A 12,693-nucleotide genomic window follows, 5' to 3' on the forward strand; every position below is an offset into this window, starting at 1 on the left:
ATTCATATCCTTTCCTATCATCTCCATCCAAGTCTTCCTAGGCCTACCCCGACCTCTTTTAACTAATATATTTTCCCATTTCTCCAACCTTCTAACTGGAGCATCATTAGGCCTTCGCCGAATATGTCCAAACCACCGTAAACGATTCTCTCGCATCTTATTTTCAATGGGTGCAACACCTACCTTCTTACGTATCTCTTCGTTCCGAATCTTATCTTTTATTGTATTTCCACACATCCATCTAAGCATCCGCATCTCAGCTACACTCATTTTTTGAATATGATGTCTCTTGGCAGCCCAACATTCCGTACCATATAGTAAAGCGGGTCTAATAGTCGTCCTATAAAACTTTCCCTTCAACCGCAATGGCATTCTACGATCGCACAGCACTCCAGTAGCACTTTTCCATTTCATCCACCCAACCTTTATCCTATGATTTACATCTCCATCAATTTCTCCATACTTTTGAATGATGGATCCCAAATATTTGAAATAATCATTCACCGGTATATCTTGCTCACCAAGCTTCACTACACTCCCATCACTACTTCGTTGCTTACTAAACCGACATTCCATATATTCAGTCTTACTCTTACTCAACTTAAAACCTCTAGCTTCCAATGTCTGTCTCCATAATTCTAACTTAGCATTAACCCCAGCTTTAGACTCATCAATCAAAACAATATCATCAGCAAACAACATACACCACGGTACATTTTCTTGAATTGATCTCGTAAGCTCATCCATCACTATCGCAAATAGGAAAGGGCTTAAAGCAGATCCTTGATGTAACCCAACCGTTATCGGAAAATTGGTTGTCACCCCTCCACAAGTGCGGACATTGGTTACTACTCCTTCATACATATCTTTAATTATACTAATGTACTTGAGAGAAACACCTTTCTTCATCATTGTCCACCAGAGAACGTCCCTAGGTACTCTATCGTATGCCTTCTCTAAATCAATAAAAACCATATGCAAATCTTTGTTCCTCTCTCTATATCTTTCAATAAGTTGTCTAAGAAGATGTATAGCTTCCATAGTTGATCTTCCAGGCATAAAACCAAATTGATTCTCCGATATCATGACAACCTTCCTCAACCTAGACTCAATCACCCTCTCCCAAAGTTTCATAATATGACTCATGAGTTTTATACCACGATAGTTTGTGCAATCTTGTATATCACCCTTATTCTTATATAAAGGCACCAAAGTACTCTTCCTCCACTCATTAGGCATCTTATTTGTTCGCCAAATCAAGTTAAAAAGATTTGTCAACCATTCTAAACCTTTCTCTCCCAAGCATTTTCAAGCCTCGATAGATATACCATCTGGGCCAACTGCCCTTCTTGATTTCATTTTTTTCAAAGCCTCTGCAATTTCTTTCTTTTGAATCTTGCGCATGAAGTCACGATTTATCTCATGAAAAGGAATGGAGAAGTCTCCAAGATCTTGAGCATGACTATCATTAAATAGCTTATCAAAATAATCTTTCCATCTCTCCTTAATCTCCTCATCTTTGACTAAAACCCTTTGCATTTCATCTTTGATACATCTAACCATACCCAAATCCTTCGATTTCCTATCTCTCATCTTTGCAAGCCTATAAATATCCTTCTCGCCTTCTTTGGTTTTATAGCTATGAAATATGAATTATCAAATTGTCTCTCAATCCAATGTTTTTATGTTGAAGTTCTACTCTCTTTGAGTGACTGTAATTTGCAGCACTAGTGGAGACAAAGGGCAGATAATGATTTTTTTGTGCGTGGACTGTAATGGAATGCCGCAAAGAATATTTAGTTAAGGCCTTCGCAGCAATGTTGTGAAAAGATGCAGGCACATGTGAAACTCCGAACAGTTCTGCTATAATGAATACATAAAAGAACATAACATTGACCGTGCAATTGAGTTATCGGATTTGTTCACAAGTATGATAAACTGTGCAGGCATGTGTATTAAATTTTAAATGAACTATGGACCTATGGTACATTTGTAATAAGTTTATGCAAGTCTTATTGTGCAAAAAAAAAATTTCAAATTTTTCATTGAATGCTCATATTTTATTTGTTAGATATAAGGATGTACACGAGCCTAGTTCGAGTCGAGCCTAGGCTGTTCTAACTCAGCTTGCTTCAAAATGCATGTGTTCAAGCTCGGAGCCAAGCTTGAACAGCATTGTCCAGGCTCGGCTCGGTTCCGAGCTCAAGCCGAGCCAAGCTTGACTGTTATTCAACAAAATTTTGCCAGAAAAGGTGGGTTTGGAACCCCAATCTGCAAAGACTCGTTGAAAAAAAAATAGTTTTGAATCCAGGTTGGATCCGGGTCCAGCACGACCCGGTGTTTCTACTTTACAAAAACGAAACCCCTCCCCCCGACTCCTCCCTACGCAACCTCTGCAGCCCCTCCCCTCTCCCTGTGCACCTCCGAACCCCGACCCTCTCGCCGGAGCACCGGCACACCTCGCCGGGATCCCCCTCCCTGAGACCCCCCCCCTGTTTCCCTGCGCCCTCTCCCCCCTCGTTGACATCCCCTGCGCTTCCCCCCTCTCCTTCCACCTCTCGCTTGCCGGAGACGCCACCGCTCAGGTAAGCGCCATCTCCCCCGTCTTCTTCCTCTCTCTCCCTGCTCCCTCTCTTCCTATGTTACAGCAGAGGAGGGGCGCTGCCCTTCCCTGCTATCTCTCCCTCTCTGATTAACGTCGGCAGGAGGGGAGCCGCCCCTCCTGCCTTCTTCTCCCTCCTCTGTTTCCCCGAGAGCAGCAGCAGCCGAACGGCTTCTGATTTTTGTCTTGAGGCGCATGTGTAAAGCGCAAAATCCTCGAGGAGGCGCACGCCTCGAGGCGAGGCGCGCCTCAGGCTGAGGCGTACACGCCTCAAAGTATCTCATTTGACCAAAAATTTGGGCATAAACATACTGCCCCCGACCCTTTAAGTGTTTATTTTACTATTTTAGTTTTTTCGAACCCCTCTCTTTCTGTTTTTTTTTCTCACAGCAATCTCTCCCTCTCGGCTCTCACAGTTGCAGCATTCTCTCTGTCTCTCTCGTGGTGGAGCCGAAACAGGCCCTAAGCAGGTACGTCTCCCTCTCGGCTTTCACAGTCGCAGCATTCTCTCTGTCTCTCTCGTGGTGGAGATTTGGATTGAAAACCCAATCTCCTCCTTCAAGAAATAAGGGTTTTCGTCCTTTTTCCGTTCTCCCTCACTTACAGCGTTAGATCTGAAAATTATGATTGGGATCATCAGTTGTTCTTTCGACCTTTGGTCGTTTTCTGTCATCATCTTTTTGCTAAGCGGATTTAGGGTGACTTGTGGGTATTAAAAAACCTAACAGATTTACATATGTATGGAGATAGAATCCTTTAATTTGCGTTTTTCGTGAGCTGTGAATTCAAGAATTGTGTTATCTTAATTGATGGACTGTGATTATAAGACGTTGACTAATCTTCACTCAATCTCCTTTTGAATGGGCATGTTTTTTCTGTGTGGTTCTGCTCGGTTTAGTTGTACTTGGGGGGTTTCTTTCATGGATTGCGTTAATTTGATGCGTCGAGAAGTTTCGTATGTATGCAGATTTCTTTTGCCCACTAGGTGAAAATTGTCTAATGTGCTAATTCTGCCATTCACCATATGATTTGGTGGGCGCAACTGGCTGGTGCTGCTGTTGATTTGTATTTCCAGGCTTGATTAATGATTGCCACATCTTAGATTCCAAATGCTTTTGGAACTGTTACAGTTGTAACTTTCATGTTTGAGGATCAAAAGCAGGTGACTGAATTGTTAGATATTTGAAAGGAAGACGATTCAAGAAATTTTCTATCCAAGAAACTGCCTCTTCTGTGAAGAAAGGAATGTTCTTGCGGTATATTGAAGACCATTAGTGTTTATATTAATCAAGATCCGTTCCTTTATTGTTCACATGAGACCTATGGGATTCATCAAAAATTTTCTTTCCCCCAGTTGTGCACTTGCATCGTGTGAAATTATATATAGAGGTTATGGCTCACGTGTATTATGGTTAACATTTTGTTGTGCATGCTTCTGGTTGGTCAGATGGATTTTAAATCATGCACTGTAATTGCATGCTTTTTATAAACATTGGTGTTGTTAAGTTATTTTTACATTGTAGTAGTGACATGCAGTTTCACTCAAAGAATGCAGGCACATACAAAAAATCTTTATTTACCGAAATTAAACTAGTTATTGTCTATGTTTGATTAGAGCTTTGCTGGAAATTTTGACTTGTGTGCATTCGAAATCCGGAGCTATTTTGTTTTATTATATCTGTTAAATCACTTTGAAAAAACTGGATTTGCCTCAGATCCTAGTGATTTGTTAAAAATGTTAATGCTAATATGCATTTCGTTGTTAATGTTAATTTTTTATTGAATGAATGCTCATATTTTATTTCTTAGATACTTACATAGATCAAGTTGTTCATTAATATTACATTTACATGTTAATCTCATATTTTTTTCAGTATTTATTTGAGATTTTTTATTTCTTATTGGTTGTTGCTTCATCAACAAAGCATTTTTTATTTATTTATAATTTTAGATATTTTTTATAGTTTTTTAAGTTAATTTTATTTTTTTGAGGCTTACGCCTCGCCTCAGATTTTGGTGGAGCGCCTCGCTACGCCTCAACGTTTTTCACAACACTAGTGCCGCCCCCTCCTGTTCTCCCTTGTTTCTCTGTTGAGCTCACAGCAAGAGGGCACCGACCCTCCTGCCCCCTCTCGTACCCCCCTGTTGCTTTCAGCTGCAGTGTGCAGCTGAAGCATAATATCGAGCTGGGCTCGGTTTGAACCGAGCCCAGCCCGGTTCTTTCTACTGGAGGACCGAGCCTAGGCTCGGTCCCGTCTAGGATGGGGGCCCAAGCAGGCTTGGCCTAACCGTCAAGCACACCCCCTTTGTTTCCTAGTTGCTCGGGAACTGAGCTAGGCTCAGTCTGTGACCTGCTCAGCCGTGGGCTGGCCACAGTGGCCCAGCCATGCTGGGAAGGCCCAACCGACGGGGGCTCGATCTTTATCGAGCCCAGCTCGGTCCGCACCTTCTACTGGACGGACATGCAGCCGAGATGAGCCCGGTTAGCATCGAGCCCAGCTCTGTTCACCCTTGGCATGAGCTCAGTTCAGCCTGATCGGCTCGAACCAGGTTTGGGTTCGACCCCTATGACGCAAGCATCACTTATTTCAATGATTTAAAAAGGTTGCATCGTTCTCTTTTCGCAACACGATAAAAATGCCTTTTAGCACACCTCATTGACGCAACAGACGTGTCACGTTTACCAAGGCATAAGCCTTTAAAGACCTACGCTCAGAATCTTCCACAAGTTCAAATATCTCCGAGGTAGGAAAAAGTTGCATATGAGGATAATGATAAAACACTTGTAGCATATATATATATATATATATATATATATATATATATATATATATATATATATATATATACTTTTAACTAAAGGACACAATTTTGCGTATGCTTGTCAATTTAAATTTATGTCGTTTACTTTGTTGTTGCGCTATCATATGCACAGGCTAGTGCTTACTCATTTATTTAGCCGAGGTACAGTTTCGTATCTCGTGCATTGCTTACATAATTTATTTAACTCGATGTGTGGTTTCACACATCGAGTCTTGCTTTATACATTGCCATCGTCTCTAATGTATACAAGCCTGCATTATGTAATATATGTATTATACGTACATATGTATAACCTTGTAAGGTATGCAGTTTTGCGTACTCTTCCCTACCCTGTATTACGCTTGTTCTTTTTAAAGGTGTGGATTCGCACATGTCCGCCAAAGCTTATGCATTTATTTAGCCGAGGTACGATTTCATACCTCGTGCACTGCTTACACATTTATTTAGTCGAGATATGGTTTCGTACCTTATGCACTTCTTATGCATTTATTTAGCTGAGGTACAGTTTTGTACCTCTTGCATTGCATACGCATTTATTTAGCTCGATGTGGTTTCACACATCGAGTCTTGCTTTATACATTGTCGTCGTCTCTAATGTGCACAAGCCTGCGTTATGTAATATATGTATTATACGTACATATATACAACCTTGTGAGGTACACAATTTTGTGTACTCTTCCCTACCCCGTATTACACTTGTTCTTTTTAAAGGCGCAGATTCGCACGTGTCCGCCAAAGCTTTAAAGAAAAAGGGATTTCTTGTGAGATTTTAGGATTTGAATATGCGTGGTTTTGAAAAGCAAAAACGAATACCTGACGGTTGCTCATTCACATATAAGTCTTTTCCTCAAACCTGCGTAGCTCGAAGAGGTACGTACGGTCTTTTGTTTGATATCCGAAAATGACTCTGATCTCCTCGGTCAAGAGCATGAGAAGTTGAGGTTTCTTTATGAGAAACTAATACCCTTCTCATCGTAATTGTACTATCAAACATGCACGACATGCTAGTACTACGATGATTTGATGAGAGGCTTATGGTAACCTCGTAGCGTGCAAATGCACAATGATAACATGGAAATTACATAAATGGTGATCATCGCGTTCACATGTAAGATGCTTGATTTGGTTTGAAAGACTAAAGCATGCAGAATGGGTCGTCAGTTAAAATAAAACTTGGCGTACCTATTCATCTCTTGGTTTCGTCAAGAGAGAGGATGAGATGATACAAAAACTCTGATGGACAGGTTGTTAACAACTACCCTCGAGTAAATGACTCGGTGTCCTCAATCATCAAAGTTAGGCGATGGGGCTACAAAAAATTATCCTAGGTGGTAGTTCTCATGAACTTCTGCAGAAGTTGGATGCATCCCTTGCCACGAATGCCTTTGGGGATTTCTCTCTCGGTAACTGGTCGTTCCCTTAGGAAAGGACTCAACTAATTGTTTGGGGTATCAAAATACATAGCATAATAAACCTCTAGGCAGTGTCAGTCAAGGTTTTAAAACCCGTGACTCGGGACTCGACTCGGGAATCGGCGGGTCAACTCGGTGACTTGGACCGAGTTTTGTTAACTTTTGATTTTAAAAGAAAAATAGTATATAATTTGTCTCAAACCATGTTTTTCAGTAAACAAGAGATGATAAACTCATATACAGGCTCTATGATGCAACAATATGGTAGGCTTGATGAAGATATTACTAGTAAGATGAGTTCGATGGATTAAATATTGACAAGCTAGTGGAGTGTTTTGTGATGGACAAGCACTTTTATGATTGCAAGAATGTTTCCAAGATTGTTGTAATTCCAACATTCTTACATGGTGCCCAGTGTTGAGAGAATTCATGTTATAGAGATGTTTATAGTAGGATGAATGTATAAAATAACAAAGGACAGAAATGAATGCATTAGAAGACACTTAAGAGTACTGCCAATAACAAAAAAAGAAGGTTGTTGCTTAGGATGGTTTGGACATGTTCCACGGAGACTTGTCACAACATTAATGTTACCATGTTAGTGGAAAAGCTAAGAAAAGAGGAAGACCATTGAAGATTTGGAGGGCGGTTGTGAAAAGATACATCAAAGGTTGCATTATGATAGATGTTGTAGCTCGTGATTAAAAGAAATGGAGAAACAAACCTCCTAAAGTCAATCTTCCAGTGTTACTTTATGCATAATATCTATTGTCAACATGCATTTAATTCTCAAGTTTGCATTTCTAAGTTATCTTTTCAGACTAGTCATCTTATCTTATTCTTAATGCTTATACTAATGAGGGCCAGTTCTTTATATGATTTGAATCATCAAACTTAGTAAACTGGTCAGAATGATGTACTTAGTTTTTCTTCCACAAGAATTACACAATTTTATAATCTAAATGTAGGAGATGCTATTTCTGAGGGGAAATTGAAGATGATTGAGCAGAACTCCCATAATACCATTAGCTCAGTATCATTTTTTTTCTGAAATATCCAAAAAATCAAATTTCAAACATCCCAGAACTCGCCCGAGTCAGGCTGAGTCAGCCCGAGTCTTGGCAAACCGAGTTTGCCTTGCCGGGTTGACATGCTGGAGGGCCGAGCTGAGCCGAGTCAGTCGAGTCACCGAGTTGACTCGGTGAGTTTTAAAACACTGGTCTCAATTGTTTCTACATTCTCTCATGTGCGTACCCTCAAGATAATTTAATATTAAAACAAAGTTATAATGTTCATTTTACTTATTTTGACTTGCACACTGCGAAAGGAACAACTTATATATTAGTTTGGTTCTGAATTTTGTTAGCATATTCATTTTCTCACTCTTCGGAGACATCTGATAATATAGGAACGATGCAGTAACAAGATTAACATACTCATTTATGCTTATTCTGAATTGTATATCACGAATGGAACTACGCATGTGTTAGTCTTATTCTGAATTGTTATATCTATGCATCTACCAGATTTTTATTGATCTGACCCCGTTTCATGAGTACAGATGATGATTAGGTTCGTACGGCAAGCGATAGCACGATGACGTGATGATATCAAGATGAGACTCTTTTCCTAACGTTTCGCTTTTGAGGACATATTTTGTAATTTGGTAAAAGGGTTTCCTTGAAATTTCACTTTTCGTATAAACTTTAAAAACCTCATTTTGAATCTATTTGGTTTCACTGAATGTACGGAGTTACGAATTCGTTGTGTAAAGGAAAGGTTCACAAGTGATGCGCCCAAGGTCCGTTGACTTGTTATTTCAAAACACCATTTTCCGCTGAATTACTGTTTAAAACTCTGATAAACGAATGATTATAAGGCTTTCAAAATTTTCCTAAAAAGTTACAAGTCTGGGATTTTAGGGGCGTTACACAATCTCTCCAGACAGAGCACAACTGACCCACTATTATGCCAATCTCTGTTTTGAGATTAATGACCCAGAAAATCTACATGTAGTAAAAACCTGCTAGATTATAAGAGAGAGAAGAGATTCTAGATATGAAATTCAAAGTCAACACCTATTGGGATAGAGACCAATGCCCTAACCACTACGGAGACGACGACTTCCATGTTTTATTTTGCAAATATATTATATATATATATATATCTACACTCTTATGCGAGCCTTATCAAGCTGAACACCTTGATCAATCTTGGCTTGTTTATTTTATCCACACCGAGCCTGGACTTCTGTTCAAGCTCGGCTCATTTATTTTTTTTGAATGAGTTCGAGCCGAAATTAAATGGGTCGAGCTCGAGCTAGCTCGGCTCGTTGTGCATCCTTAGCTAGATACTTATATCAATTAAATTGTAGCATTACTGTTACTTTTACATGTTATTTTCATATTTTTTCGGTATTTATTTGAGATTTCCTATTTCTTATTGGTTGTTTCCTCATCAATAAAGCATTTCTTTTATTTATTTGTATTTTTATATATTTTTCTAAAGTTTTTTGAAGTTTTAAAAAATATATTTTTGAGGCTTACACTTTATGCCTTAAAACTTACGCCTCACTTCATATGTTGGTGGAGCACATCATTTTACAACATTGCTTCGCAGTTATGGGTCAATATTTTGTGTTGGAATAAGCATGCAATAAGAGGAAGAGGAGAGAAAAAGAGAACACAAAGTGAAGAAGGAAACTTCATTAGACAAAGAATGAGAGGTAGACCAAATATATAAAAGGGGGGAGGTTGACCCCCATAAGCCCACTACAAGACAAAAACTAGTGGAGTTAGTGGAGTCATGGGCAGAGGGCTCTCTAGAATACAAAAATACCCCTAGTCTGTAAAGTATGTACAACTAGATACATAGAGGGGGGTATTACACACAAATCAACCCAAGCTTGAACAAGAATGATTGGAAAGCCTTCAACAATAAATTTTTTGTGAAACAATCAACTATCTGGTTTTGAGTCTCAATGTATACCAAAGATATAACTCCATCCCTGACGAGTAAAGTGACAATCTCTCTCAATGTACTTAGTCCTCATGAAATTCTGGATTTTTGGCGATATGAATAACACTCTGATTGTCACAATGCAAAGTAGTCGTGTTTATGTTTATCCTCATGTTCTGCAATAACCACCTCAACCAAATGATTTCTGCAGTCACTTGAGCAATGACACAATATTCTTCCTCAGTAGTAGACAACAATCCTCTGTTGCTTCTTGATCTTCCATGATATTAATGATTCTCTTAGAAAAACATATAACCCTGAGGTAAAATGCCTATCCCGAGACGCTCTCCCAAAACCTGCATCACAATATGCTTTCAACTCCAACGATGATGTAGAAGAAGAAAAGAATCCATAATGCATGATACCCTTAATATATCTGATAATCTACATAACTGCTACCAAATGAGATGACCTAGGGGTACTCATGAACTGACTCACCATATGAACTGCAAATGTAATATCTGGCCGCAAAATAGTAAGTAAATGAAACTCCCAACTAGCTGCCTATAAAATGTATGGTCACTGAGAAGTTAACCATTAATATGCTTTAATTTGCAGTTAGCTTTTATAGAAGTATTCACTTGCTTTGTATTATTTGCAAGCCTTGCCTTCCCAATTAATTTTGCTTCATATTTGTGCCGAGTCAACAAAAATCCTCGTTTGGAGTATGCAATTTCAAGACCTAGAAAATATTTCAATTTTACTAAATCTTTCATCTCAGATTTGGGCCAATTGCATCTTTACTCTGGCACCAACAATGATCATATCATCTACATAAAGCAAAAGAAGATACTAACCTTTATTAGAAGATGTCACAAATAAGGCTAGTTCATGGTAACTTTGTCTGAATCCCAAACTCACCATTGCAATACTGAATTTTTTAAATCAAGCCCTTGGGGCTTGTTTCAACCCATACAATGCTCTCTTCAGTCTACACACCTTGCCTTCCTTATTAACAATTCCTTGAGGTAGCTCCATATACACTTCTTCCTCCAAATCTCAATTCAAAAAAGCATTTTCTACACCCATTTGCTACAGATCCCATCCCCTTGTTGCAGCCACTGCTAGTAAGGTCCTGATAGTAGTCATGTGGGCCACAAGTGCAAAGGTTTCAACAAAGTCTATCGCATACTACTGACTATATGCCTTTGCTATAAGACGAACCTTATAGCGTTCAATAGTCCCTTTTGCCTTAGTTTTGATCTTATACACCCAACTACATCTTTTTCTCCTGGCAGTTCAACCAACTCCCATGCTTTCATTCTCTCTAAAACTTCCAACTCCTCTGCCATTGCCTTTTGCCACTCTAGATTTGACGTAGCCTCAAGATAAGATTTTGGTTCACTATAGGACTGAAGCATAGCTAAAAATGCTTAATGAGTAGCAAAAAAGGAATTATAGGAAACAAATCTAAAGGAAGGAACAGAAGGTTTAGAGCTCCTACGCACCTGAGGAACAAGAGGAGACAAGAGTGCTGACTTATGAGGATCAACTTGGAGGATATCCGGACTTGGCTCGTGCAAGGGCTCTTCCCCTGAATCATGCTGCTTCAGAAAGGACTGAACAAGATCCTCTAATGGTCTTCTGTTGTATGTGACCTATTCCTTGTCATTCCTTCTATCAGAAGTCTCTGCCAAAGGCACTAAAAAGGACAAAGTAGACTCTATGCTCTTCTTTGACTCACTTTGGCTGTAGAATTACACATGTTCCCAAAATTCTGCATGCCTTGATGTCCACACTTTCCTACTTCCAGGATCAAAACATTTATATCCTTTTGTCCTTCTGGATACCCTATAAAGCAACACTTTACTGCTTTGGGGGACAACTTATCTCTGAATTGTTGAGGAACAATAATAAGACACATACTTCCAAATACCCTCAACATGTCATAATCTGGTTCTTTTCCAAAGAGTCTCTTATGATGAGAGATTTTTTCAATTACCTTAGAAGGCATTTGATCTATCAAATGTACAACTGTCCTCACTGTTTTTGCCCAGAACTCCTTAGGCATTCCACTGTTAAAAATCAATGCTCTGGTAGTCTCCAATATATGTTTGTTCTTCCTTTCTACAACTCCATTTTGTTTTGGAGTGCAAGGACATGACCTTTGATGCCCAATTCCTTTCTCAAGTATAAAGTCCCGTGCCTCATTACTCATATATTCTCTCTCTAAGTTAGAACGTAAGATTTTTATTTTCGTTGCAAACTTAATCAACATACACAGAATTTTTTAAAAATATTAGCCAACTCACTTTGATTTTTTCATAAAATGAACCCATTTATATATGATAAAATCATCTATAAATGCCACAAAATACATGGATCCTCCTTTGGACACTATAGGATAAGGACCCCATACATGAGAGTGAACTATTTCAAAAGGACTAACAAACTTAATTTTCTTAAGACTGAACGAGAGAGCATGACTCTTGGACAACCTACAACTCTCACAACACTTTATATCGTTAGAGACTCTAGACTTACAAAAAGATCCAAGCAAACCAGAAGATAACAAAAACTCAAGTCTAGAACTTGACACATGATCTAGCTGTTGGTGCCACAACATTGAAGAATCCAAAACTGCAACACCAATTCTATTCCCATCATCTTCCCTTTCACACTAATCCAACTGATCCAAATAGTAGAGATGCTCTCGCCTATGCCCCGTCCCAATCTTCCTCCTTGACAACCGATCATGCACATAGCAACCATTAGGAGTGAAGGTTACATCACAATTATGCTAGGTAATTTTACCAACAAAGAGCTGGTTCATGGCAAGAGAAGGGACATGAAATACTTCAGGAACATTAAGTTTATCACAAGGATTAGACTGAAGAG

At 39.1% G+C, this 12,693-nt stretch overlaps 1 protein-coding gene across 5 annotated transcripts in view; it reads left to right on the forward strand.

The window, feature by feature from the left end:
• Positions 1-2,381: 2,381 nt before the first annotated feature.
• Positions 2,382-12,693, forward strand: part of LOC149837129 (P-loop containing nucleoside triphosphate hydrolases superfamily protein) — a 34,723-nt gene continuing 24,411 nt past the window's right edge. The window contains exons 1-2 of one of the 5 annotated variants that reach the window (XM_090005839.1): positions 2,382-2,585; positions 3,019-3,072. The gene's annotated coding sequence lies outside the window, so the exon portion shown is untranslated. Of the gene's footprint in view, positions 2,586-2,992; positions 3,073-3,588; positions 3,859-12,693 lie in introns of those variants that run through there. The other 4 variants (XM_090005843.1, XM_090005840.1, XM_090005841.1 and 1 more) reach the window with 4 other exon arrangements.

The sequence above is a fragment of the Nuphar pumila genome, chromosome 5 (assembly GCF_984573655.1).
Source record: "Nuphar pumila chromosome 5, dmNupPumi1.hap1.1, whole genome shotgun sequence".
Lineage (NCBI taxonomy): Eukaryota > Viridiplantae > Streptophyta > Magnoliopsida > Nymphaeales > Nymphaeaceae > Nuphar > Nuphar pumila.